The sequence below is a fragment of the Canis aureus genome, chromosome 22 (assembly GCF_053574225.1).
Source record: "Canis aureus isolate CA01 chromosome 22, VMU_Caureus_v.1.0, whole genome shotgun sequence".
NCBI classification, from domain to species: Eukaryota; Metazoa; Chordata; class Mammalia; order Carnivora; family Canidae; genus Canis; species Canis aureus.
The window spans coordinates 20176104-20197135 of record NC_135632.1 but is presented as its reverse complement, the minus strand read 5'-3'; the positions used below and the strand labels follow the sequence as shown (position 1 = coordinate 20197135).

The following is a 21032-nucleotide window of genomic DNA, read 5'->3' as shown; positions in this document are numbered from 1 at the left end:
TCAATCTATGTTGTTGCTTTGGTCTTTCATTTTATTTTAATTTTTTTAAAGGATTTTTATTTATTTATCCATGTGAGACACAGAGAGAGGCAGAGACACAGGCAGCGGGAGAAGCAGGCTTCATGCAGGGAGCCCGACTTGGGACCGGATCCCGGTACCTGGGATCACGCCCTAGGCTGAAGGCGGTGCTAAACCGCTGAGCCACCCAGGCTACCCTGCTTTGGTCTTAAGACTGGGCAGGTGGGCATGTATATTGCTCAGCTGTCTTCCTTCATTATAATCAAAGATTAGAATGTTCACAAGATTCTGGGCAGCTAAAAACCATGGTAATTATTCATTTACATATGATGGAGGGTTTTTTGGCTACAGATTTAATGAAGAGACAGATCAAGTTAAGGAAGTAGAGTGTTATGAACACAAGAGTTGAAAGAAAAATGGAGGATACAGATGTATGAATAGAATCGATGAAGATATGTTTGCATGTCAGATTGATTGGTTTTAAGGAATAAATATTCAGTTAAAGATAAACAAGTAAAAGGTTGTTTATAATAAAAATACACAGGAAGTGTATCCATTCACTCCAATTTTATTAAGTACAGCCAGCCATCATGGAAACGAAACATGCTTATCTCTCTCTGTATTATGTCCTGCTCTACTTAGCACCAGCTTCTCCTGTTATGTTGCTTAGATTGGATGCCCAAAAACAGTGGCCTTAGTCATCAAATCTGTAGGACCTTTAAGACCTAGAGCTCTTAGCTCATGACAGTGTTTCCAGTGCTTCAGTTCTAAGTCCCCAAGAGAGAAAATGTAATTCACCTGCCTTAAGTCAGTGTCCCAATTAAATTTGACCAGGAATGGAAAATGTGTAATGCATAGAATTGCCCCACTGAGCCTGTAGACAAGGCAGATCTCTAAGAAGTAGGGACATCTGTTGTTCAGTATGTAAGAGAGAAGACTTGTTTGAAAAGGAATTAATTGGTGCCCTGAGCTCTTGGCGGGGAGGAAGGAGAGAAGCATAATATATATACCCTTCTAAGAGAAGGATGGTAGTAGTGTAATAGGAAAGGAAGATTAGGCCAGTCTACAACATGAACTAATGCCCATTCTGTAACCCTAAGCAGCTTTGTTAAGCCAGTAATCTTTGCAGATGATTCCTACCCAATAGGAATGGGAACTCTAGGAAATAAGATGCAGTAAATGACTAACTTGAAGAATATAACCAAACATTTCCATAATACCTGTACTGTAATGTCTGTCAAAATACAGATACCTTAGGCCAAAGCTCATTACCTGGCTAAAATCATGATCAAAGCCTATTTTGGCAGTTGACAAATGAACTGGGAATCCCTTCTAATTTCCATTCATATCACCTAGCTTGTTAACTACTGATAATCAAAGTCCTAGTCCCATGTAGTAGGGTTTGGTTTGTCTTGACCCCTTCATGCATAGCACAGGGGAGTAATAGCAAGGCCATTCCTAAAGAGAAGCACCACCAGAGTAGGTGTACTGAGTGACAGGGCTACCAGCAGAAATGCTTAATGGTCTCTAGTTATCAGTATGAATGTGTCACTTTTCCAATGCCTGGTTGACAAAATGTTCTGAGATGCTTAGGTAATTAACTATGCAGGAAGACGTTTTCTGGGGATTTGGATGTAGGATAGCTAAGTTTGAAGATCATGGTGACCCAGCACCCTCCTTGCTGGTGAGCCAGAGATCTACTCGATGTTTCAACTTTTGTAAAAGAACTTGTCCAGCTCTAGTAAAAGCATAATTGAGCCTCTTGTTGGCAGTCTTTCTGAGTGTGTATGTTGGGAGGGAGTGCTGGCTCATGCAGTTCTAGTGGATTGTCTTTTATACTTTGCCTCTCAGTACTAGGCATTTGTGATAGAGGCCAGAAGTGCTAGTCTTATGTTCAAAGCATATATGCTAAACCTTTTCTTGAGATAAACTGTAAGATTAAGCTGAGCAGGTGTCAAAAACATCCAAGAGGGCTACTTCATTCTAGATAGCATGAATTAAATCAATCCCTCCTTAAAACTGGTTATAAAAGGTGACTTTTTTCCTAGTCCAGGTCTTGGCCAAGAAAACAGAAATGGTAGCATATTAACAAATTGCCTCCCCCCCTTCCTCCTTCTCTTCCTCATTAAGTGCTTCCTCTATGCCAGGCACTACTCTGCTGTTGAGAGACAGTGGTAAACAAGGCAACAGGGTCCTTGCTTTTGTGGAGTGTACATTCTATGGCAAGGATAATAATGTGTAAGCGATAAAACAGTTTCAGGTAATGATAGGTGCTATATAGACAGTAAACTGAATAGTGGAGTAGAGAGTAATGAGATGAGCTTGGTCAAAGGTGAGGAACTGAAAAAAAGCAGGGAGAAAGCAGTACAAGGTGAGGTCAGGGGAAATGGTAGGCAGATTCTGGAGCTATATTAGGCTATGGTAGAGGAGTTTAGATTTTATTCAAAGTGGAGCATTTTTAAACAGGAGAGCAATTCACCCTGATTTTTGTGATTCTTGTGCTGTTTGGAGAATGATTGGAGTATGGAAAGGCAAGAGTGGAAGCAGAGACCAAGTGGAAGGCCATGATAGTAGGCGAGAGGTGATCATTTGGACCAGGCCTTACCGAATGAGTTTCTTTTCCAGATGGCCTACATTTATGAAGATAGCAATTCCACCTGTATGGCCTTCTAAACACCTACCAAGGTACCTGTAAAGTGCCCCAATAAGGTATTCTGGTGTGTATGTACTGGACTATTGGGTTGTCTGTACGATAAGTAATTAATAGCAAACCCTTGCTGGGCTTCATCTGCAGAATACAGGGATTTCTCAGCCCCACATGTAGAATGTCAGCTGAATAAAGAACTTTGGAAATGTCTCAGGGGTCTCCTCATACCCTTCAGGGTACCTGAGGCCAAATGACAAGTTGATGAGGCAGGGTTGGTGTCTTCCCTGACCTTAGACTTGGGCTTGTCAGCTCAGTCTGACATACAGGTAACCTGTATGACCAGCAGGTAGAAAGCAAGTCATGAATAACCTCATTTGTTCTATTACAGCAGATAGCTCTGTTTATCCTCAACCCTCCTGCTCTCAAATTTCTGACTGTCTGCTCAACCTCCATACCTGCTTTTGGACTTTTGGTTTGGACTCCTACTAGATCTCTCTTTGGCTTCTTGCAGTTGAACCTTGCTGTCAGCTTTGCTCTCCCATCTGATCTCCGTATCCTCTTCCCCAGCTCCCCTATCCTCACCCCAACACTTCTATCATGATATATATTTTTTTCCTATCATGATATTGAATGAAAATTTTTCTGCTGAAATTGTAGCCACAGAACCCCACTAGAGGTGGTGATTCAGATTTGTGCCTCAAGAGTATTTATTTAGGTACTACTCTTGAGCCTATAGGACTCCAGCCTTTTACCTGAAACTGTCTTTTAGGGTGACAGCACTTCATGAGGTCTTCCAGTGAGCAAGCTCAGAGAATCATTGGGTCAGTGCAAAAATGAATTAGTGATCTTACTTGTGATAAGACCTCACCTAAGATATGTCAAGGTTGATTATTTAGAGGGTTATCAGTGGAGCCAAGAAATAAGATCCCAAGGTATATCCAGGATAAAAACTACGAAACAGGGAAGCAGTGGGTTCTGTTGAGGGACACACGTGAGATGTAAAGGAGCACATGTAAAAACTAAAAGTTGTCAGCTCAAAATAATCTGTGTATCCCTTTTACCTGGAGATATGTTCGTTGGGTTTTTGCCCTGTTCCCCTGCCCCAGTTGAATTTGGGGGCACTCCATAGCATCAGACAGTTCAGACATTAAGAAAATATTGTTGACTCCTCTTTTATGCTGTGCCCTGGCTACATATGGGGAAGATGAGGATGAGTAAATTGCAGTAGCTTTCTGACTCATCTCCGCTTCATCCCTGATTTATCACCCTGCCACCCAAATCCTATCATTTCCTTCCTGAGAAACTATAGAAATGCCTAATAAATACTCTGTGAAGAAATGGAAATTATTTCCATGTTTCTTCTGTTCAGAGAATTTTTGCAGTGTCTTTGTATTTATGTTTTCTCCAAATCAAATCTCATATTTCAGTCTTCTGTTAAGTTAAAATTTTTTTTTCTTGCCCTGATATTTGCAGCTCCTCCACATTTAGTCTTCTGCATTTTCCATTTCCCTCCTGTTGATTTAATCTCACAGGTCACTTGTTCTGGAAAAAAAAAATTATGCTTTATTTGTGGCATTATGGCATGTCATATGTATAATTTTATTTCTGGGTATGATGTGTTTTGTGAATATGCTTTTAATTATGTCTCAGTCAGTTTTATTGTTGAACAAGCTCATTGTCTTAATTATGCTTATAAAGTTTGGTAATATACTTATAGTCTGGCAGTATACTTATTGACTGAAGTTCAGATAGGTAGTTCAGATATGCTTATAAAGTTTGGTAATATACTTATAGTCTGGCAGTATACTTATTGACTGAAGTTCAGATAGGTACTTAATGACTGCATTAATGTTACTCATTGGTTTTATGGGTCTGACTTTAAATTTTACTCCATTAACTTTATCTGTTATGATTTTCTTTTATATGGCTATTTTATGTGTCAGAATATCATCACTCACTAATAAATTTATTAGGTGTTCAAGCTTTCTAAAAAACAAAATCAGAGCTAAAAAACCCTTGTAGTTTTTTACTCAGATTATTACAGTAACTTCAGTGTTCTATATATCTATCTCCTTCCTTCTTTTCTTCCTTTTTTCTCCTTCATGCCTACAAAGATTTTGAGACAATACTTTTCCTAGAAATTGGGAAATCAGGTTATGACAGGAGCTCAGGTACTGACCAGCCCAGCTCTTTTAGTCTTGATTTGGATACTGTATAGGACAGATTGACTTTAATGTTCAAGAAACCTGGCCCAGATCAGTTTTTCCATTTTAACTTCTCTTAGCCTCACTTTCCTCATCTGTGGAATGGAGATAACATTAACCTCAATGTTGGCATAAGAATTAAATTAGATGGGATCCCTGGGTGGCACAGTGGTTTAGCGCCTGCCTTTGGCCCAAGGCACGATCCTGGAGGCCCGGGATCGAATCCCACGTCGGGCTCCCGGTGCATGGAGCCTGCTTCTCCCTCTGCCTGTGTCTCTGCCTCTCTCTCTCTCTCTCTCTGTGACTGTCATAAATAAATAAAAATTTTTAAAAAATCTATGCCTCTTAAAAAAGAATTAAATTAGATAATGCATTTAAGTGCTCAGCACAATACCTTGCATAGAAGTACTTTAAAAATGATGATGTAATAATATTAATCTTCCCTTTGAGAGCCTAGTATAAGAAGGGTCAGTCAACACAGCAGCATGCCTCTGTCCCAACCCTTCACACATCTCTCTCCCCCTCATCTAAGGAATATAAGTCCAAGATAAGAGACTATACCTAGTTCTTCCTTTCTTGTACTCCTCATTATCTCTTGTCAATGGTAACATGAATTGCTAGAGGTGGTCTTGTGCCCAATATATGACCATTCCCTCAGTTCTGTCAGTGGGGGCCTACAGAAGGGTGGTCTTACTCTGAACTCACCAGTAAAGTTTTGGTAAATGATATTCCTTCAGGCATATGGTTATTAAAATATACTTTCATATATTCTAAAGGTTTAAGGTATGACCATCGTAAAAAGTGGCTGAAATAGGGTAGAAAACAGTGTCAACAAAATTATCATTGTGGACGAAAGGTCAAGAAACTAAGAGGCCAGGATATCATATAGATTATCTATTTGATGTTGAAGTCAATTAGAATATAACTGAAATAGCATTGGAGTAACAGTAAGCCAGAAGCTAAACTCATCAAGGAATGATGGGGGAGACTTAAATGCCACAATGAAAAAGGATAGTGGGTGGTAGGGATCCCTGGGTGGCACAGCGGTTTAGCGCCTGCCTTTGGCCCAGGGCTCGATCCTGGAGACCCGGGATCGAATCCCACGTCGGTCTCCTGGTGCATGGAGCCTGCTTCTCCCTCTGCCTGTGTCTCTGCCTCTCTCTCTCTCTCTCTCTCTCTCTATCTCTCTCTCTGTGTGTGTGTATGTGACTATCATAAATAAATAAAAATTAAAAAAAAAAAAGGATAGTGGGTGGTAGAGCCTAACGATACATGACTCAAAGCAGGGGATTTGGGGAGAGGGCAGAGGGAGAATGCAATGGAAGTTGCAATGAGGAAGCAGAAGGGCATGTATCAGGCCCCATGTCTGAAGGACATGGAAGAAAAAAAGAGTCCTCATCTGAAAGGGCTACAGGGAAAGCAGCGTCCTCAGGGGAAAGTCCAGAGCCCAGTGTCATTTTAAATAAAAAGGCAAAGGAAGTGAAGAAAGCTTCCAAGAAGAGGTCCAGGATAGGAGGCTTTTGCTGCTATCTACCCACGAGTCCCACAAGGCTCAGTGGAAGGGTTAGGATTCCAGGAAAGAGGTTAGAGGCTTAGAGTCCAACATCAGTTATTATCATCTGTCCATTACACACATCCTTAATTCTTTTGCCTTTCTCTTACTTCAGCAGGCTTGCCTGGCTAAACTACAGTGCTGATTAAATCCAGTTCTTTGCCTAGTCCATGCCTGTAAAACCATGCTGCTGAGCTTGCATTCAATTAATTATCACAGCTTCAAGGGGACCGACCCATAATGTTGCCTGGCATTCGTGCTAGATTTCCATAGTCATTCTCTGTTACATCTCCTCCTAAATAAGTATTGCATGTCTTCAGTCTCCTCATGTCTTCACCATCTCCTCTTCATTCTTTACTTTCAACTGATGACCTTGCTTCCTATTCAGAAAAGAAAGAGCTTTCACCGGCTTTTACCACTCCAGCTGCCCACTACCTGCAGCAGTATTCACATACTCTTTCTCTCCTGTTGCTGTCCAAGAATCAGCCTATCCAAGTGCTTCATAATTCTTTCTCTCCTATCACTTTTCCCTTTTTCTTAATTATTGTCTTATACATGATAAAATATGCTTTTCTCCTCTTTTTAAAATAATCCTTGTGGACATCACTGTCTCTTCTAATTTCACTTAAACTTCATGGTAAAACTTGAAAGAGTTGTCTCTACTTTGTTGCTGGTTTTTTCTTCCCGTTTCTTTTTTTTACCCAAGCCAAACAGATTTCTGCCTCCACAATTCCATCAAAACTGCTCTTCCCAGTTACTAGTGATGTCCACAATGTGTCGTTTCTCAGTTACCTGACTTAACATTCAGGAGCAAAGCTGATCACTCTCTCCTCCTTGAAACACCTTCTTCAATTGGCTTCTAATATATCACTGTCAAGACAGTACCTCGCTTGTAACATATGCAAAAACATGAGCGACCCATGGACCCTCCATCTCTAGCCACTTCTTTTCAGTCTTCTCTGCTGATTCCTCATCACTTCCCCAGACTCTAGATCTGTACTACCCAGTACTGTAGCCACTAGCTATACATCGCTATTTAAATTGAATTTTCAGTTATTCATTGGCATTAGCCATATTTCAAGTGCTCAGGAGCCACATGTGGATAGTGGCTACCTATTGAATGGCACAGATATATAAATATTTCAACATCACAGAAAGTTCCATTGTATATAAATATTTCAACATCACAGAAAGTTCCACTGCTCTACATGTTTGAGTACCCCAGGGCTCAGCCTTTGGATGTTTCTTTCTATATTCCTATGTAGAAATACAGAATTCTACAGAATCTTAGAGAATATGATTTATTATAAAGTAAATATTTCTATATATTTCTTTCTCTTTTCTTTGTATATTCCCTCCTTTGATCATCTCCTCTGGTCTCAATGCATTAAATATGACTCAAATTTGTATCAGCCCAAATCTCTCCCCTAAAGTCTACACTTGATGATCCCATAGCATTCTGCATATCTTTACCTGAATGTCTAACAGGCATCTCGAAAGTAATATCCCAAACCGGACTACTTACCTAGCCACCACCATTCCCTCTCCTACCAACAAATCAGTTCTTCCTGCAATCGTCCTAGTCTCAATTAATGTCAGTCCTCTTCTTCTAGTTGTTCAAGCAAAAACAAAGCAACAACAGTTTTTAAAATCAACTCATAAATTCATCTTAACCTCCTCATTTTCCACAAAGCCCATTGATTCTTGTTCCAAATTGTATCCAGAATCTATTTCTAATTTTCTCCTGGTCCAAACCAGCATCATGTTTTACCTGGATTTTTCCAGGCATATTTGGCCCCCTTTTTGGTGTCCCTGCTTTCTCTTCTGTCCCTGGTAGTCTGCTCTTATCAGAACAACTAGAAGGATCTTGTTAAAAAGATCAGATCATGTCATTTTTTGGCTCAGAGTTCTTCAGTAGCTCCCTACCTCACCTAGCAAAAGTCAGAGTCTAGTCACAGTGGCATTCTCACTCTTGCTAAAAGTCAAGATGTGTTCCCACCTCAGAGCCTTTGTAGTTGGTGTTTCTTCTCCCTCCTTTTCCCCCAATTTATTTCCACACATGTACTTTTTCTCCCATGATGTTGATTTATTGAAGAGACCAGGCCAACTGTCTTTTAAAATGATCCATACCTTGAATTTCTCTGTTTCCTCATGGTAGTAACATTTCTCTACTGCCTATATTTCCTGTAACTGGACATTAGATCAAAAAGGTTGGATAAAGTAAATATTTTTGGCAAGAAAACTGTGTAAATGGTACTTTGATCTTCTCATTGCATCATATTGAGAGAGGTACATACTGATTGTCCCACAGTTAGTGATGCTGTGTTTAACTAGCGTGTTAAGGTGGTGACTTTCACATCCCTCCGTTATCAATTTACATTTTTAAATTTGTGATTAATACAGAATCTGAATGGTGTAATGTTTCTTTTTTTCTTTTCTTTTCTTTTCTTTTTTTTTAAGATAAAGAGAGAGTGCGCACGTGCAAAGGGGAGGGCCAGAGAGAAACCCCAGTGTACTCCACACTGAGTGGGAGTCAGATACGTAATCATTCATGCTACCCAAGTGCCCTGAATGTTATGTTTCTTTAATCCTGTGATTATTAAGTGTATTTTTTAGTGGTGGAACTCTTTTTTTTTTTTTTTTTTCAAATAAAATATTTTTTGGAGAACCAATATATAAAACAGATGAAAGCAGAGCTATTCTGGTTGCAGTGGGAGATGCCTAGTATTGGCAGCTTCCGAGGGAACTCTGACAAGCCTGCATGAACACGAGGAAATGGAGGCCCAGAGAGGATACACAATGCCTTGAGGCTCATGACATCTCACAAGAAGGGCTCGCTGTACCCCCTATTCGCACAATTTGGGAGACTCTGTCACTTCCTTGGAAAGCTGTGGTTGTGGATGACCACTAGTTCGGCAACTGGATTTTCCCTGGCAGTCCACCCATTGTTTTAAGTTGTCTGAGTGCTTTCTTTGACATTCTATCTGTTCTGCAGATGTGAAGATTTGAAATTACTTCATTTTTAGTGTGTGTTGGGTTGCAGTCCCTTTTTTTTTTTTTGGTTGTTGTTCCCCTTTTGGAAATTTTTCATCCACAAAGAATTCCAGATTCAGACATTATTCATCTTACGTCTGGAACACTAAAATCTCATGAGCTCCCATATGTCTTATCTCTTTCCACCTTTGGAATATTCAGAATGCTGCCCCAGCTAAAGTCCATTTTATCGTTTGCTTCCTGCTTGCTTCCTTTCTGTACCTTACTTTATTAGATAGCCTAATGTGCCTTATTAGAGAATTGAATAAGTAAATTTGGTATATCCACACAGTGTATATGAGATGTATGATGTAGCTTTTTGTTTTTATGGAAAGATGTTTTCCTATATTAAGTGGAAAAAATAGGTAATAAAGTATAATTGTATCACTTTCGTTTCTTAAAAAAAACATTCACAAAAATCCTCATGTCTGTTCACTTGTTATATGTGTGTCTAAAGCCAAAAGAGGACAGTTAAAAAAATGTTCACATTGATACCCTCTCTAGGTGTGATGCGCTTTTTTTTTACTCTTTGTGTTAATTGCATGCACTCTTTTTGCAGCAGCTATGTTTTATTTCTATAGTCAATGTTTTTATAAATATTAAAACTGTTGTTAAAAAAGTAAGCAACAACCTTGATCTGTCAAATCCAAATTGCACTGAAGGCAATTCCTGGCCCCTCCCCAGCTTTCTTCCAACCATGCCATCCTCTGGGATTTTTTCCTGTTCCCTTAGCATCCCATTCAAGCAAAGTTTCCCCCAGTCCATGCTTCTATTTATTTTACTCTATGTTCCTGGTCATCTTCTAGAATTGCCCACTTGGCTCTGAAGAGCCTCTTTGCTCACTTGTACCAAAATTAGCTTGTCAGAGAAGGAAAGGGAGATGTAAAAAATTATATTCTCTAAGGAACTATCACTGGCATGTGACCTTCATCAGGGCCCAGGAGTGCCTCAATAAATACCCACTGAATAAATTGATCTAGTCTTTTTATCTCCTTTCTTTTATTCCATAAGTTCATATAAGACAAGAGCTTTGTTTTTCTGTAATGCCCTGAACATTTAGCATACTTAAATGCGTTAATGAACAAAGTCTCTTAAGCTCCATAATTTACTTATTAAAAATGAATTTGAGATCTGTTGTCAACTTTGACTAGAGTTTGTGCTTGGACAGGGATGTAGAAAAGCATGGGATTTAAAGATAAAAAACTTACATTCAGATCCTGCTTATAGATTTGTAATCGTGGGCTAGTCACTTAAGCTTCAGAGCTGCTTTCCATTTGTAGCCTCACTGATTTCTGTTCTGAGCTCTGCAGAGGCCACCTACCTCATCTGCCTAGCTTTGGTCTGGCTTCACTCAGTGACAGGCCTACCATGTAAATCTGACTTTGTCCCTTCGTTCTCTTCAATCTCTCAAATTGCCTCTACCCCATCCCTTCATCCCTGGTGCCTTGAAGCCTCTCTTCAAACTTGACCTTGAAATACCTGACTCCTGGTGACTCCTCACACATCACATGCTCTTCCTGCCTTGCTCCCTTTATCCACAGGGCATTTTTCCCTTTCTTCCTGGAGCCAGCTACTTCTGCTCTGCTCTAGGACTGTGCTTGGCAGTCTTCCTCTCTGGAATACCTTCCTTGATGTAAAGGTTATGTATCTTCTTTTCCTGTCTACTCCTATTATAAGCTATTTGAGGTGAAAGCACTGAATTCTTAGTTCCTTCATCTTGAAGAGTACCTGGCTCTGAAATTGTGGTTGAATATATGTTCTTCTAAAGTGTCACATGATTTTTATCTGTAGGATGTTATTTGATTTTTATCTGTAGGGTGTGATTTGATAGTGATGTTTTAGAATATATAATAGAGAATGTTTAAAAATTATAAAATGGTAAAACTTTAGCCTGTAAATTTTCCTTTCAGAGCCACTACTTGGGAAAATCATTAGCTTTGCAAATTACACACATTAAAAATTAGTAGCCAGTTCTCCTTGCTTCTTCCTACATCAACCCTACATCAAATAATAGAAAATAGCTTTTTAATAAAATATAACTACTTCCTAATTCAAAACAGGAAAAAAATTTTGCTTTTTTCTCACATTCCCTAGACCCAAGCGCCAGCTTTTGTCCCGTTTTTTTGAAGACTTCCTAATTCAAAACAGGAAAAAAATTTTGCTTTTTTCTCACATTCCCTAGACCCAAGCGCCAGCTTTTGTCCCGTTTTTTTGAAGAGAAATTCAAAGGAAGCAACCTGACCAACTTACTGAGCTGCTCAGTACAAAGCAAAGTTGGGATGAGGAGCTCCTGATCCCCCCACCTGGCACTTCTCCTTTCAGCCACATTTCCTTTCCTCCACTGGAGTAAAAATAAAGGTAAATTTTAAAGCACTTTCTAATTCCCAGCTGCTCAATTTAGGCCTGCTGCTGAGATGTTCTTATCTTTTAGTCTAATTATTTCAGACATTAGCCCTAAATCTAAAGCTTTAATTTGTTCTTTCATATTCATATATACAGTTTCTTTGAGCATCAGAAAAATCTTCCCTTCTAAGAGATTTCTTAATTTATTTTCTCACCTGTTTTTGAAGTGAACACAACAAATAAAATAGTCCAGGTCTCCTTTTTTATCCTGCAAGTAAAGTAGTTCAATGGTATATGTTTTTGTCTGCCTGTAAATTGTTCTCTTGGGATCAATTTCCATACTGAGTCATCCACCAAAGAGTGCCTGTGTTTTCCAGGCAAACTGATAGTTTTATTATTTCTAAATGACTCATTACTTCTGAATCATCACACCTTGTGTACTCTGTTAAAGAAGTTGTTAGGCATTTTTCTATCTTTTTTCCTTTTTTTACCTCTTCACATGTCCCATCTAAGTGACATGGATATACAGCCAATTTTCTTTTGTGTCTGTGATTTCTGTTGCTCATTTTCTTCTTGAACCCTTCAGCAGTTGAGATAAGCAGTGGAAGTTCTGTATCTTATACTCTGCTGCAGATGTTTCCTGAAATAGAACACATAAATAGCAACATAAAAAATATGTGTAACACCCTTCTCTTTTTTCTGTAATTACATGTATTTTTTTTTTGTTTTTTGTTTTTTTTAATTTATGATAGAGAGAGAGAGGCAGAGACACAGGCAGAGGGAGAAGCAGGCTCCATGCACCGGGAGCCCGGTGTGGGATTCGATCCCGGGTCTCCAGGATCGCGCCCTGGGCCAAAGGCAGGTGCCAAACTGCTGCGCCACCCAGGGATCCCTTTTTTTTTTTTTTTTTTTTTTTACATGTATGTTGTTTACGGTTTTAACTTCCCAACTTTCTGTATGAAATTATGGAGAAATGCATATGAAAGAAAAGTATAGCTCTGTGTGTTGGTACATAAAATCTTTGGAATTCAGCCTGTTGGAAGAATGAAATACTTTTCTCCCTTGACTTCTATGTTTTCTGGACTGGTTTTCTTCCTGCCCTCTGTCTCCTTCCTTGCATCCTTCTCCTCCCCCTGCACCATACATGGCAGCCTTCCTCAGAGCTTTGCCCTTGACCCTTTTCTCACCCTCTGCATGATCAGTTTTCAGTACTTCTGTAGCTTTAAAACCACAAAATCTGGTGCTTATTCCCAAGTCTTTATTTCCACTCCTATATCTTCCCTGCCTAGTATATCCATCTGCATGGGAAATACTTTCTGGATTCCCCACGAAAACAACCCGTGCTTGAAGCTGCACTTATCTCTCCTATACCCTTACTCCCCCAGCCTTGGCACACAATAATCACCCCAGCCTCATCTTCACATCTCTCTGGAACCTGTTTTAATTTAAAAAATTTGTCATCAAATACTACATACTCTTTTCTTTTAAGATTTTGTATTTATTTATGAGAGACAGAGGCAGAGACATAGGCAGAGGGAGAAGCAAGCTCCCCATGGGGAGCCTGATGTGGGACTCGATCCCCGGACTATCACACCCTGAGCCAAGGGCACAAGCTCAACTGCTGAGCCACCCAGGCATCAAAATATTACATATTCTCATATTAATATGTCATTGCTTGAAAGACTTCTAAAAAATATCAGTTTCCACTCCCAAGTTGGCTTGCTCCTCAGAGATGTGAATTTTTAAAAATTATTTCTTTCATTATTTGCCTCCATATTTATAATGCATATTTTGCATATTCATCATTCATTTATTTTAAACATTATATCTTTCCTTCCTAATATAAGTTTTAGTTCCCTCACCCCCTTTTCACCAAATTAATAAAGTTAAGGATAAAAATTATGTGGTCATCTCAATAAATACAGAATAAGTATGTGATCAAATTAACCGTGAGTTTTTTTTTTTTTTAAACCCTCAACAAACTAATAATGGAAGAAAACTTTTCAATCTGATAGAGTATTAAAAAACCTGCAGCTATCATCACACTTAATGGTGAAAGATAGAATACTTTTCCCTAAGATAGGTATAAGGCAAGGATTTCTGAACCAACCACTTCTATTCAATATTGTTCTGGAGATCCTAGCTAGTGTAGTAGGCAGTAAGGCAGTAAATATTGGAAAGGAAAAAATAAAACAATCTCTCTCTCTTCTCAAACAACATGATTGTCTATGTAGAAAATCCTAAGGAATTTACCCCTAAAATGCTATAATAAGTGGATTTAATAAAGTGGCAAGTGACAAGATCAATATACATAAATCAACTATGTTTCTACCTACTAGCAACAAACAAATGGAAAATGTAATTAAAATAATAGTATCATTTGCATTAGCACCAAAAAACATGAATTACTTGGGAATAAATTTAATGAAACGCCCATTAATATTGCTGAAGGAAAAAAAAAATATTGCTGAAGGAAATTAAAGAGCATCTAAATAAATGGAAAGCTGTGTTATGTCCGTAGATTACGTAGATTGGAGACTTGATATTGTTGTCTACAAGCAGAAATTTATTTTTTTAATTTTTAATTTAAATTCAATTAATTAACATATAATGTATTATTAGTTTCAGAGGTAGAGATCAGTGATTCCTTAGTCTTATATAATACCCAGTGCTCATTATATCATGTGCCCTCCTTAATGTCCATCACCCAATGATCCCATTCCTTCGCCCCCTTCCCCTCCAGCAACCCTCAGTTTATTTCCTATGATTAAGAATCTCTTATAGTTTGTCTCCCTTTCTGGTTTTGTCTATTTTTCCCCTCTCTTCCCCTATGATCCTTTTATTTTGTTTCTTAAATTCCACATGAGTGAGCTCATTTGATAATTCTCTCTGATTGACTTATTTCACTTCATATAATACCCTATAGTTCCATTTACATCATTGCAAATGGCAAGATTTCATTTTTTTGATGGCTGAACAGTATTCCATCTTTGTGTGTGTGTTTGTGTTTGTGTGTATACCACATCTTCCTTATCCATTCATCTGTTGATAGACATCTGGGCTCTTTCCGTAGTTTGGTTATTGTGGATATTGCTGCTATAAACATTGGGATGCAGCTGCCCCTTCAGATCACATTTCTCTCTTTGGGATAAATACTCAGTAGTGAAATTGCTGGGTCATAGGGTAGCTCTATTTTCAACTTTTTGAGGAACCTCCATACTGTTTTCCAGAGTAGCTGCACCAGCGTGCATTCCCACCGGCAGTGTAAGAGGGTTCCCCCTTTATCCGCTTCCTTGCCAACATTTGTTATTTCTGACTTGTTAATTTTAACCATTCTGACTGATGTGAAGTGGTATCTCATCATGGTTTTGATCTGTACTTCCCTGATGCTGAGTGATATTGAGCATTTTTCATGTCTGTTAGCCATTTGTATGTCTTCTTTGAAGAAATATCTATTTATGTCTTCTGCCCGTTTCTTGACTGGATTATTTGTTCTTTGAGTGTTAACAAATGGAAATTTAGATTCAATGAAATTTCAATCAGAATCCCAACAGGTTTTCTTTGTGAAGATTGGCTAGTTGATTGCAAAACTGACATGGTAGTGCAAAGGACGTAGAGTAGCCAAAACAATTCTGAGAAAGAAAAAAATTGGAGGATTTACATTTACTACAGTTGACCCTAGAAGAGCATTTGGAGTAGGGGCACCAACACACCACATAGTCGAAAATCTGAGTGTAACTTTTACTCTTCAGAACTTAACTATTAATAGCAAAGAGCCAATAGATATCACTTTTTACTGCAGTATGCAATTTACTTGAGAGAGGAACTACTCTCATGGAGAAGATTAGCATCACATGGTATTTCAAGTGGCTACGTGTAACACTTGAACTCATTGCAATAGCATCAGGAGGTGACTACAAAATTCTTACAGTAGTATAGTATGTACTATAGTTAATTTTATACAGTTATGATTTAATACCGCATGTTTACATTTGTTATATTTCTCTTGACTGGGAATTGCATCACTATGGTTTGTGTAAGTTTTGCTAAATTGTAATGTTTTATAATTTATTTGTGTATGTTTTATAGTAGTAAATGATAAAGTATGTATGTATATTTTACTTTATGTATGTATGTATATTTTATGCGTTCATGACACACCTTTTCCTTAGTTTTTTTGGTATTTCTAGGCTACATGGTTCATCATTGAGGGTTTTCAAATTGTCACAAATCACCAAATTTTTCCATTATATTTCTTGGAAAATATCTGCAGGGGCACCTGGGTGGCTCAGTTGGTTAAGTGTCCAATTCTTGATTTTGACTCAGTTCAGGATCTCAGGTTGTGGGATTGAGCCCTGTGTGTCAGGCTTTGTGCTCAGTGGGGAGTTTGCTGGATATTCTCTTTCCCTCTCTCCCTCATTCACGTATGTGCACGCTCTCTCTCTGCCTCTCTCTCTCTGAATAAATAAAAATAAAATCTGTTAAAATATATCTGCATATTAAACGGACCCACATAGATCAAACCCATGTTGTTTAAGGGTCAAAGGTATTTTAAGACTTACCATAAAATACAGTAATTAAGCCAGAATGGTAGTGGTGTATATAAAGAGTATGGAATCCAGAAATAAACCCATATATATGGTTATTTGTTTTTCAACAAAGGCTCCAACATGTTTTTCAACAAAGGCTCCAACAAAGGCTCCAACATGGTGCTGAGTGATCTTCAAATTCAGCCTATTAGCTACAGAAGAAAAATATGATTCATTAGATTATTAAAAATTAGGCTTATTAAAAATTTAAAAGTAATAGGAATAAGACCTCCCAGTTTTAAAGCTACTGCCAAGAAAATGGAAGGAAACTCAAAGACCAGGAGGTAATATTTATAGCTAAAATACACAAATGAACTTTTTAGAACTCAGTAATCAAAGACAACCTGAAAGAGTTGAGTAAACACTTCATAAAAGATCTGTATCAATTGTTAAAAAGCATATGAAAAATGCTCAATATCATTAGTCATCAGGGAAATCCAAATTAAATCCACAGTGAGATACCACTTCATACTCACTAAAATGGGTAAAAGTAAAGTAACTGACAAGTATCCAAAAGAATATAGAGCCACTACAGCTCTCAGGTGATGGGAATGTGAAATGGTAGAGCCACTTTGGGAAACAATTCTGCATGTTTTTATAAAATTAAACATACACTTGCCATGACTCAGTAATTCCATTATTAATTATACAGAAAAAAAATGAATATATATCCACAGAGATATTTTTTTTAAGATTTTATTTATTCATGAGAGACACAGAGAATAAGGCAGAGACACAAGCAGAGGGAGAAGCAGGCTCTGCACAAGGAGAGCCCCATGTGGGACTCGATCCTGGACCCCAGGATCATGCCCTGAGCCAAAGGCAGGCTCTCAATCACTGAGCCACTCTGGCGTCCCTCCACAGAGATTTTTACTTGAATGTTTATAGTCACTTTAATTCGTAATAGCCCAAACCAGAAATGACTCAAATATCCATCAATTGGTGAACAGAGAAGATAAATTTTGATACATTCATATAGTAAAATACCTACTGAGCAGTAAAAAGGAATATACAACTAATACATGCAATAACATGGATGAATCTCAAAGCCATTGTGCTCAGTGAGAGAAACCAAACTCAAAAGTATGTATATTGTATGATTACATTCATATGAAGATCTAGAACTGGCAAAACTAAATAGTGATGGGAATCAGATCAGTGGTTGTCAGATACTGCAGATTAGGGGAATTGACTGGGAAAGAGCACAGGGATAGTTTTAGGGTGTTGTAAATGTTCTGCCTTTTTTAGGGCAGAAGTTACATGGTTCTTAAATCTCACTGAGTTGTACACTTAATATGTACATTTTTACTATATGTAACTTACACATCAATAAAGTTGATGTAAATCTTTTTTTCTTGAGATTCATGTATGTATTAGAGCATGCACTTTTGCATGCATGCACTCAAGTGGGGTGGGGAATGGCGGGTAGGGCTGAGAGAGAGCAACAGACTCCCTGCTGAGTGGTGAGCCTGACTCCAGGCTCAATACCAGGATCCTGAGATCATGACCTGAGCTGAAATCAAGAGTCAGTCACTTAACCAGTGGAGCCACCAGGCACCCAAATAAAGTTGATTTAAAATAAAAGTGAGGACACCTGGGTGGCTCAGTCAGTTAAGCATCTGCCTTCCACTGGGGTCATGATCCCAGGGTCCTGGGATCCAGGCTCCCTGCTCAGCAACGAGTTTGCTTCTCCCTCTCCCGCTGCCCCACCATGCCCCCATCCCCACTCATGCTCGTGCACTCACTCTTTCTCATTAATAAATAAAATCTTTAAAATAAAAATGAGGTTCTAAAAAGCTGAGAGGAAGCTCTCCGTTTAAAAAAATAAATTTTTTAAAAAAGGAAGCTCTCCGTTTATAGGTAGCATTTGTCAATTAGTGAGGATCATGTGGTTAGATGGGATTTCTAATCTCTAGTAAAGGATTCTTTAATCCACATTGGGGGATGGGAGCTAGAGGTAATCAGCCTGGTTTTTAGTTACCTGGACCTGGGCTGGGGAAAGTGGGCTTATTCAGAATGTAGACTTTTACTCAAATTTCAGTCCTTTACCACCCTTCTATCTGCCTCTGAGTTTGATGCTTTTCTGGTTCAATTTTTTTTCACCAGCAAGTAAACTTCCTCTCTTCAGCACAGTGAAGGAGGGATGATTTTCTGAGTTTGTCGAGTGCAAGTAGAGAGGTCTACTCCTTTGAAGACTTTCAAATAATCTCCCTGTATTCAGTCCCCTGTCCTAGCCCATTTCCAAACGTAGGCCTTTTGGGGGGCTATGTAGGATGAATTGGTTTGCTTGCCATTAGTATGCCTTCCTCCTCTATTTTAATAAGTCATTTTTCATTCCTGTTTCTGTTTTCTATCTTTATATATAGTGATTTAGGGTTACAGGTGTCTCTTAGGTTCTTGGAATATGGAGTTTAGATTCCTATTTTTATTCTTAATGTGTGGAGGATATCTTAAAACTGTGAACTCCATCCTGTACATTTTTAACTTCAGCAATATCAAACTCTTACAATTCTCCAAACACACAAGCCCTTGCCATATCTTTGTGCCCTTGTAGAATTCTTTTTTGCTTATAAGGTATAGTTTAATCTCTTCTTCTTCACTTGGTAAGGCTCTTATCTTTCAAAATCCATTTGTCTCTCCCCTAACTTTTCTTGTCTGCTGTTTTTGTACCTTAGTTTCACAAATCCACTTCATCAGAAATGGCCATATAGCAGTTTTCTATGGAGGACTACCTGGAGCCACTGGAAAATACTTGTTAGACTAATTGTAAGCTGCTCAAAGTGAAAGAAATAGTAAGTGCTGAATGAACTCTGAAGTTTTATATGAACCATTTAGCAGTTTTTAGGGATGAAAGAACCAGGAAAGACAAAAGACCTGGGAGGTGGGCAAGCAGGTGGAATAAATGTAAATATGCAGAATAATTAACTGTAATTTCCTGAGAAATCTATTATATTCTGCTCTTTACTTCTAACACAACAGATGTTTAGACTGAAAAATTGTACTACATATTTCATCAAATCAAAGATAGTGAGGGACGCCTGGGTGGCTCAGTCAGTTAAGCATCTGCCTTTGGCTCAGGTCATGATCCCGGGGTCCTGGGATTGTACCCCACAATCCCCAGGCACTCACTCAGTGGAGAGTCTGCTTCTCCCTCTCCCTCTGACCCTACTACCTGCTCATTCTCTCCCTCTCTCTGAAATGAATTAAAAAAAAAAAAAAATGGTGACAGGGCAGCCCAGGTGGCTCAGCGGTTTAGCGCCGCCTTCAGCCCAGGGCACCATCATGGAGACCTGGGATTGAGTCCCACGTCAGGCTCCCTGCATCGCGCCTGCTTCTCCCTCTGCCTCTGCCTCTCTCTCTCTCTCTCTGTGTATTCTCATGAATAAATAAACAAATAAATCTTTTAAAAAAAAATGGTGAGATACTCATGTGCCAGTAAGACAGAAAAAATTCAAACTATGATTCGATTTTCTTATCATTTAACACTTTTTAAAAAACTTATTAAAGGAGTTCTTTTATATTTTTTTATGAGACACAGACACACACACAGAGAGGCAGAGACACAGGCAGAGGGAGAAGCAGGCTCTGTGCAGGGAGCCTGATGGTGGGACTTGATCCTGGAATTGCAGGATTATGCCCCGGGCTGAAGGTGGGCGCTAAACCACTGAGCCACCCAGGAATCCCCAAGGGAGTTCTTTTAGAACTTAATGTTGACAGCTATTTTTAATCACTCTTGTGCATGCATTGTGTTTGGGACTATTCCATATTTTGGGATTTCTTTGAAATTCCACTTGGTAAGGTTATCAGTGACCGTCATGTTAGCAAATCCAATGGGTACTCTCTGTTTTGCCTTCACCTCTTAGCAGTATCCAATACTAGTGACCTCCATTTTGAGTCTCTCCTTCAGCCTCTGTGAAACTGCTTTCTCCTTGTTTCCGTGTTACCTTTTTGGCTCTTCCTTCTTAGGTTCCCTCTAAGAATTCTGTTCCAGAAATGCCAGTGAGCCCAGCTCTGTCCTCAGGCTAGAGCTCTTCTCGTTTTGTGCACTCACCTTAAGTAACCTCAGGGCTGCATCGCCTACCCAGTTCTTTCTGCCCACGTCCAGGTGTTTGTATTCACATTTGATCCAGTCATCATCACTTGCATATTCCACAGGTATCTCTTCAAATAACACATCCAGAATAACACTCTGTTTTGTATGACCACCTCCCTTAAAACAAAAACAAAAAGTCTGTGTTGAGAGTACCAACAGTAGTCCCCCAGAACCCAAGCCTGAAACCCAAGATTCCTCCCTCTCACTCTCTCCTGTTCTGTGATTTCTTCCTCTTTGACTCTCTAATCAGTGCCCTCCTCTTTGTTAACCACTGCCACCTACTTGGTTTTGGTTCTCACCATTTCTTGCATAGATTATAACAGTAGTCTCCTAATTAACTTCCATACCTCTACTCAGCTGCTAGAATGATCTTTCTAAAATGTAAATTTCATCCTGTTACTCCCTAGCCTAAAAGGTCTTTGTTTTACCTATAATTTTCAGAATTAAGTCCAGGCTCCTAATTTCTCACACAAGCAAGTCCATGGTCTAGTTCCTGCTGCTCTCTTGGTTTCCTCTCCTTTTGCTTTCTACGCCCCCCAGTGAAATCACCTGA

The 21032-nt window shown here is 39.0% G+C and overlaps 1 protein-coding gene and 1 long non-coding RNA gene across 6 annotated transcripts in view; one reads left to right on the top strand and one right to left on the bottom strand.

Annotated features, from left to right (window-relative positions):
• Nucleotides 1–21032, top strand: part of PPP2R3A (protein phosphatase 2 regulatory subunit B''alpha) — a 193853-nt gene that overhangs the window by 19502 nt on the left and 153319 nt on the right. For 2 of the 5 annotated variants that reach the window (XM_077865042.1, XM_077865044.1), the window contains exon 2: nt 11637–11812. The exons of 2 other annotated variants lie outside the window; for them this stretch is intronic. The gene's annotated coding sequence lies outside the window, so the exon portion shown is untranslated. Of the gene's footprint in view, nt 1–11636; nt 11813–19061; nt 19179–21032 lie in introns of all 5 variants that reach the window. One more of the 5 variants, XM_077865045.1, reaches the window with a different exon arrangement.
• Nucleotides 569–20585, bottom strand: LOC144293851 (uncharacterized). The gene is made up of 4 exons (XR_013361180.1): nt 20438–20585; nt 16360–16538; nt 12289–12437; nt 569–4207 (listed from the first exon to the last, which is right to left on the bottom strand). It is a non-coding gene; the product is annotated as an uncharacterized LOC144293851 (long non-coding RNA).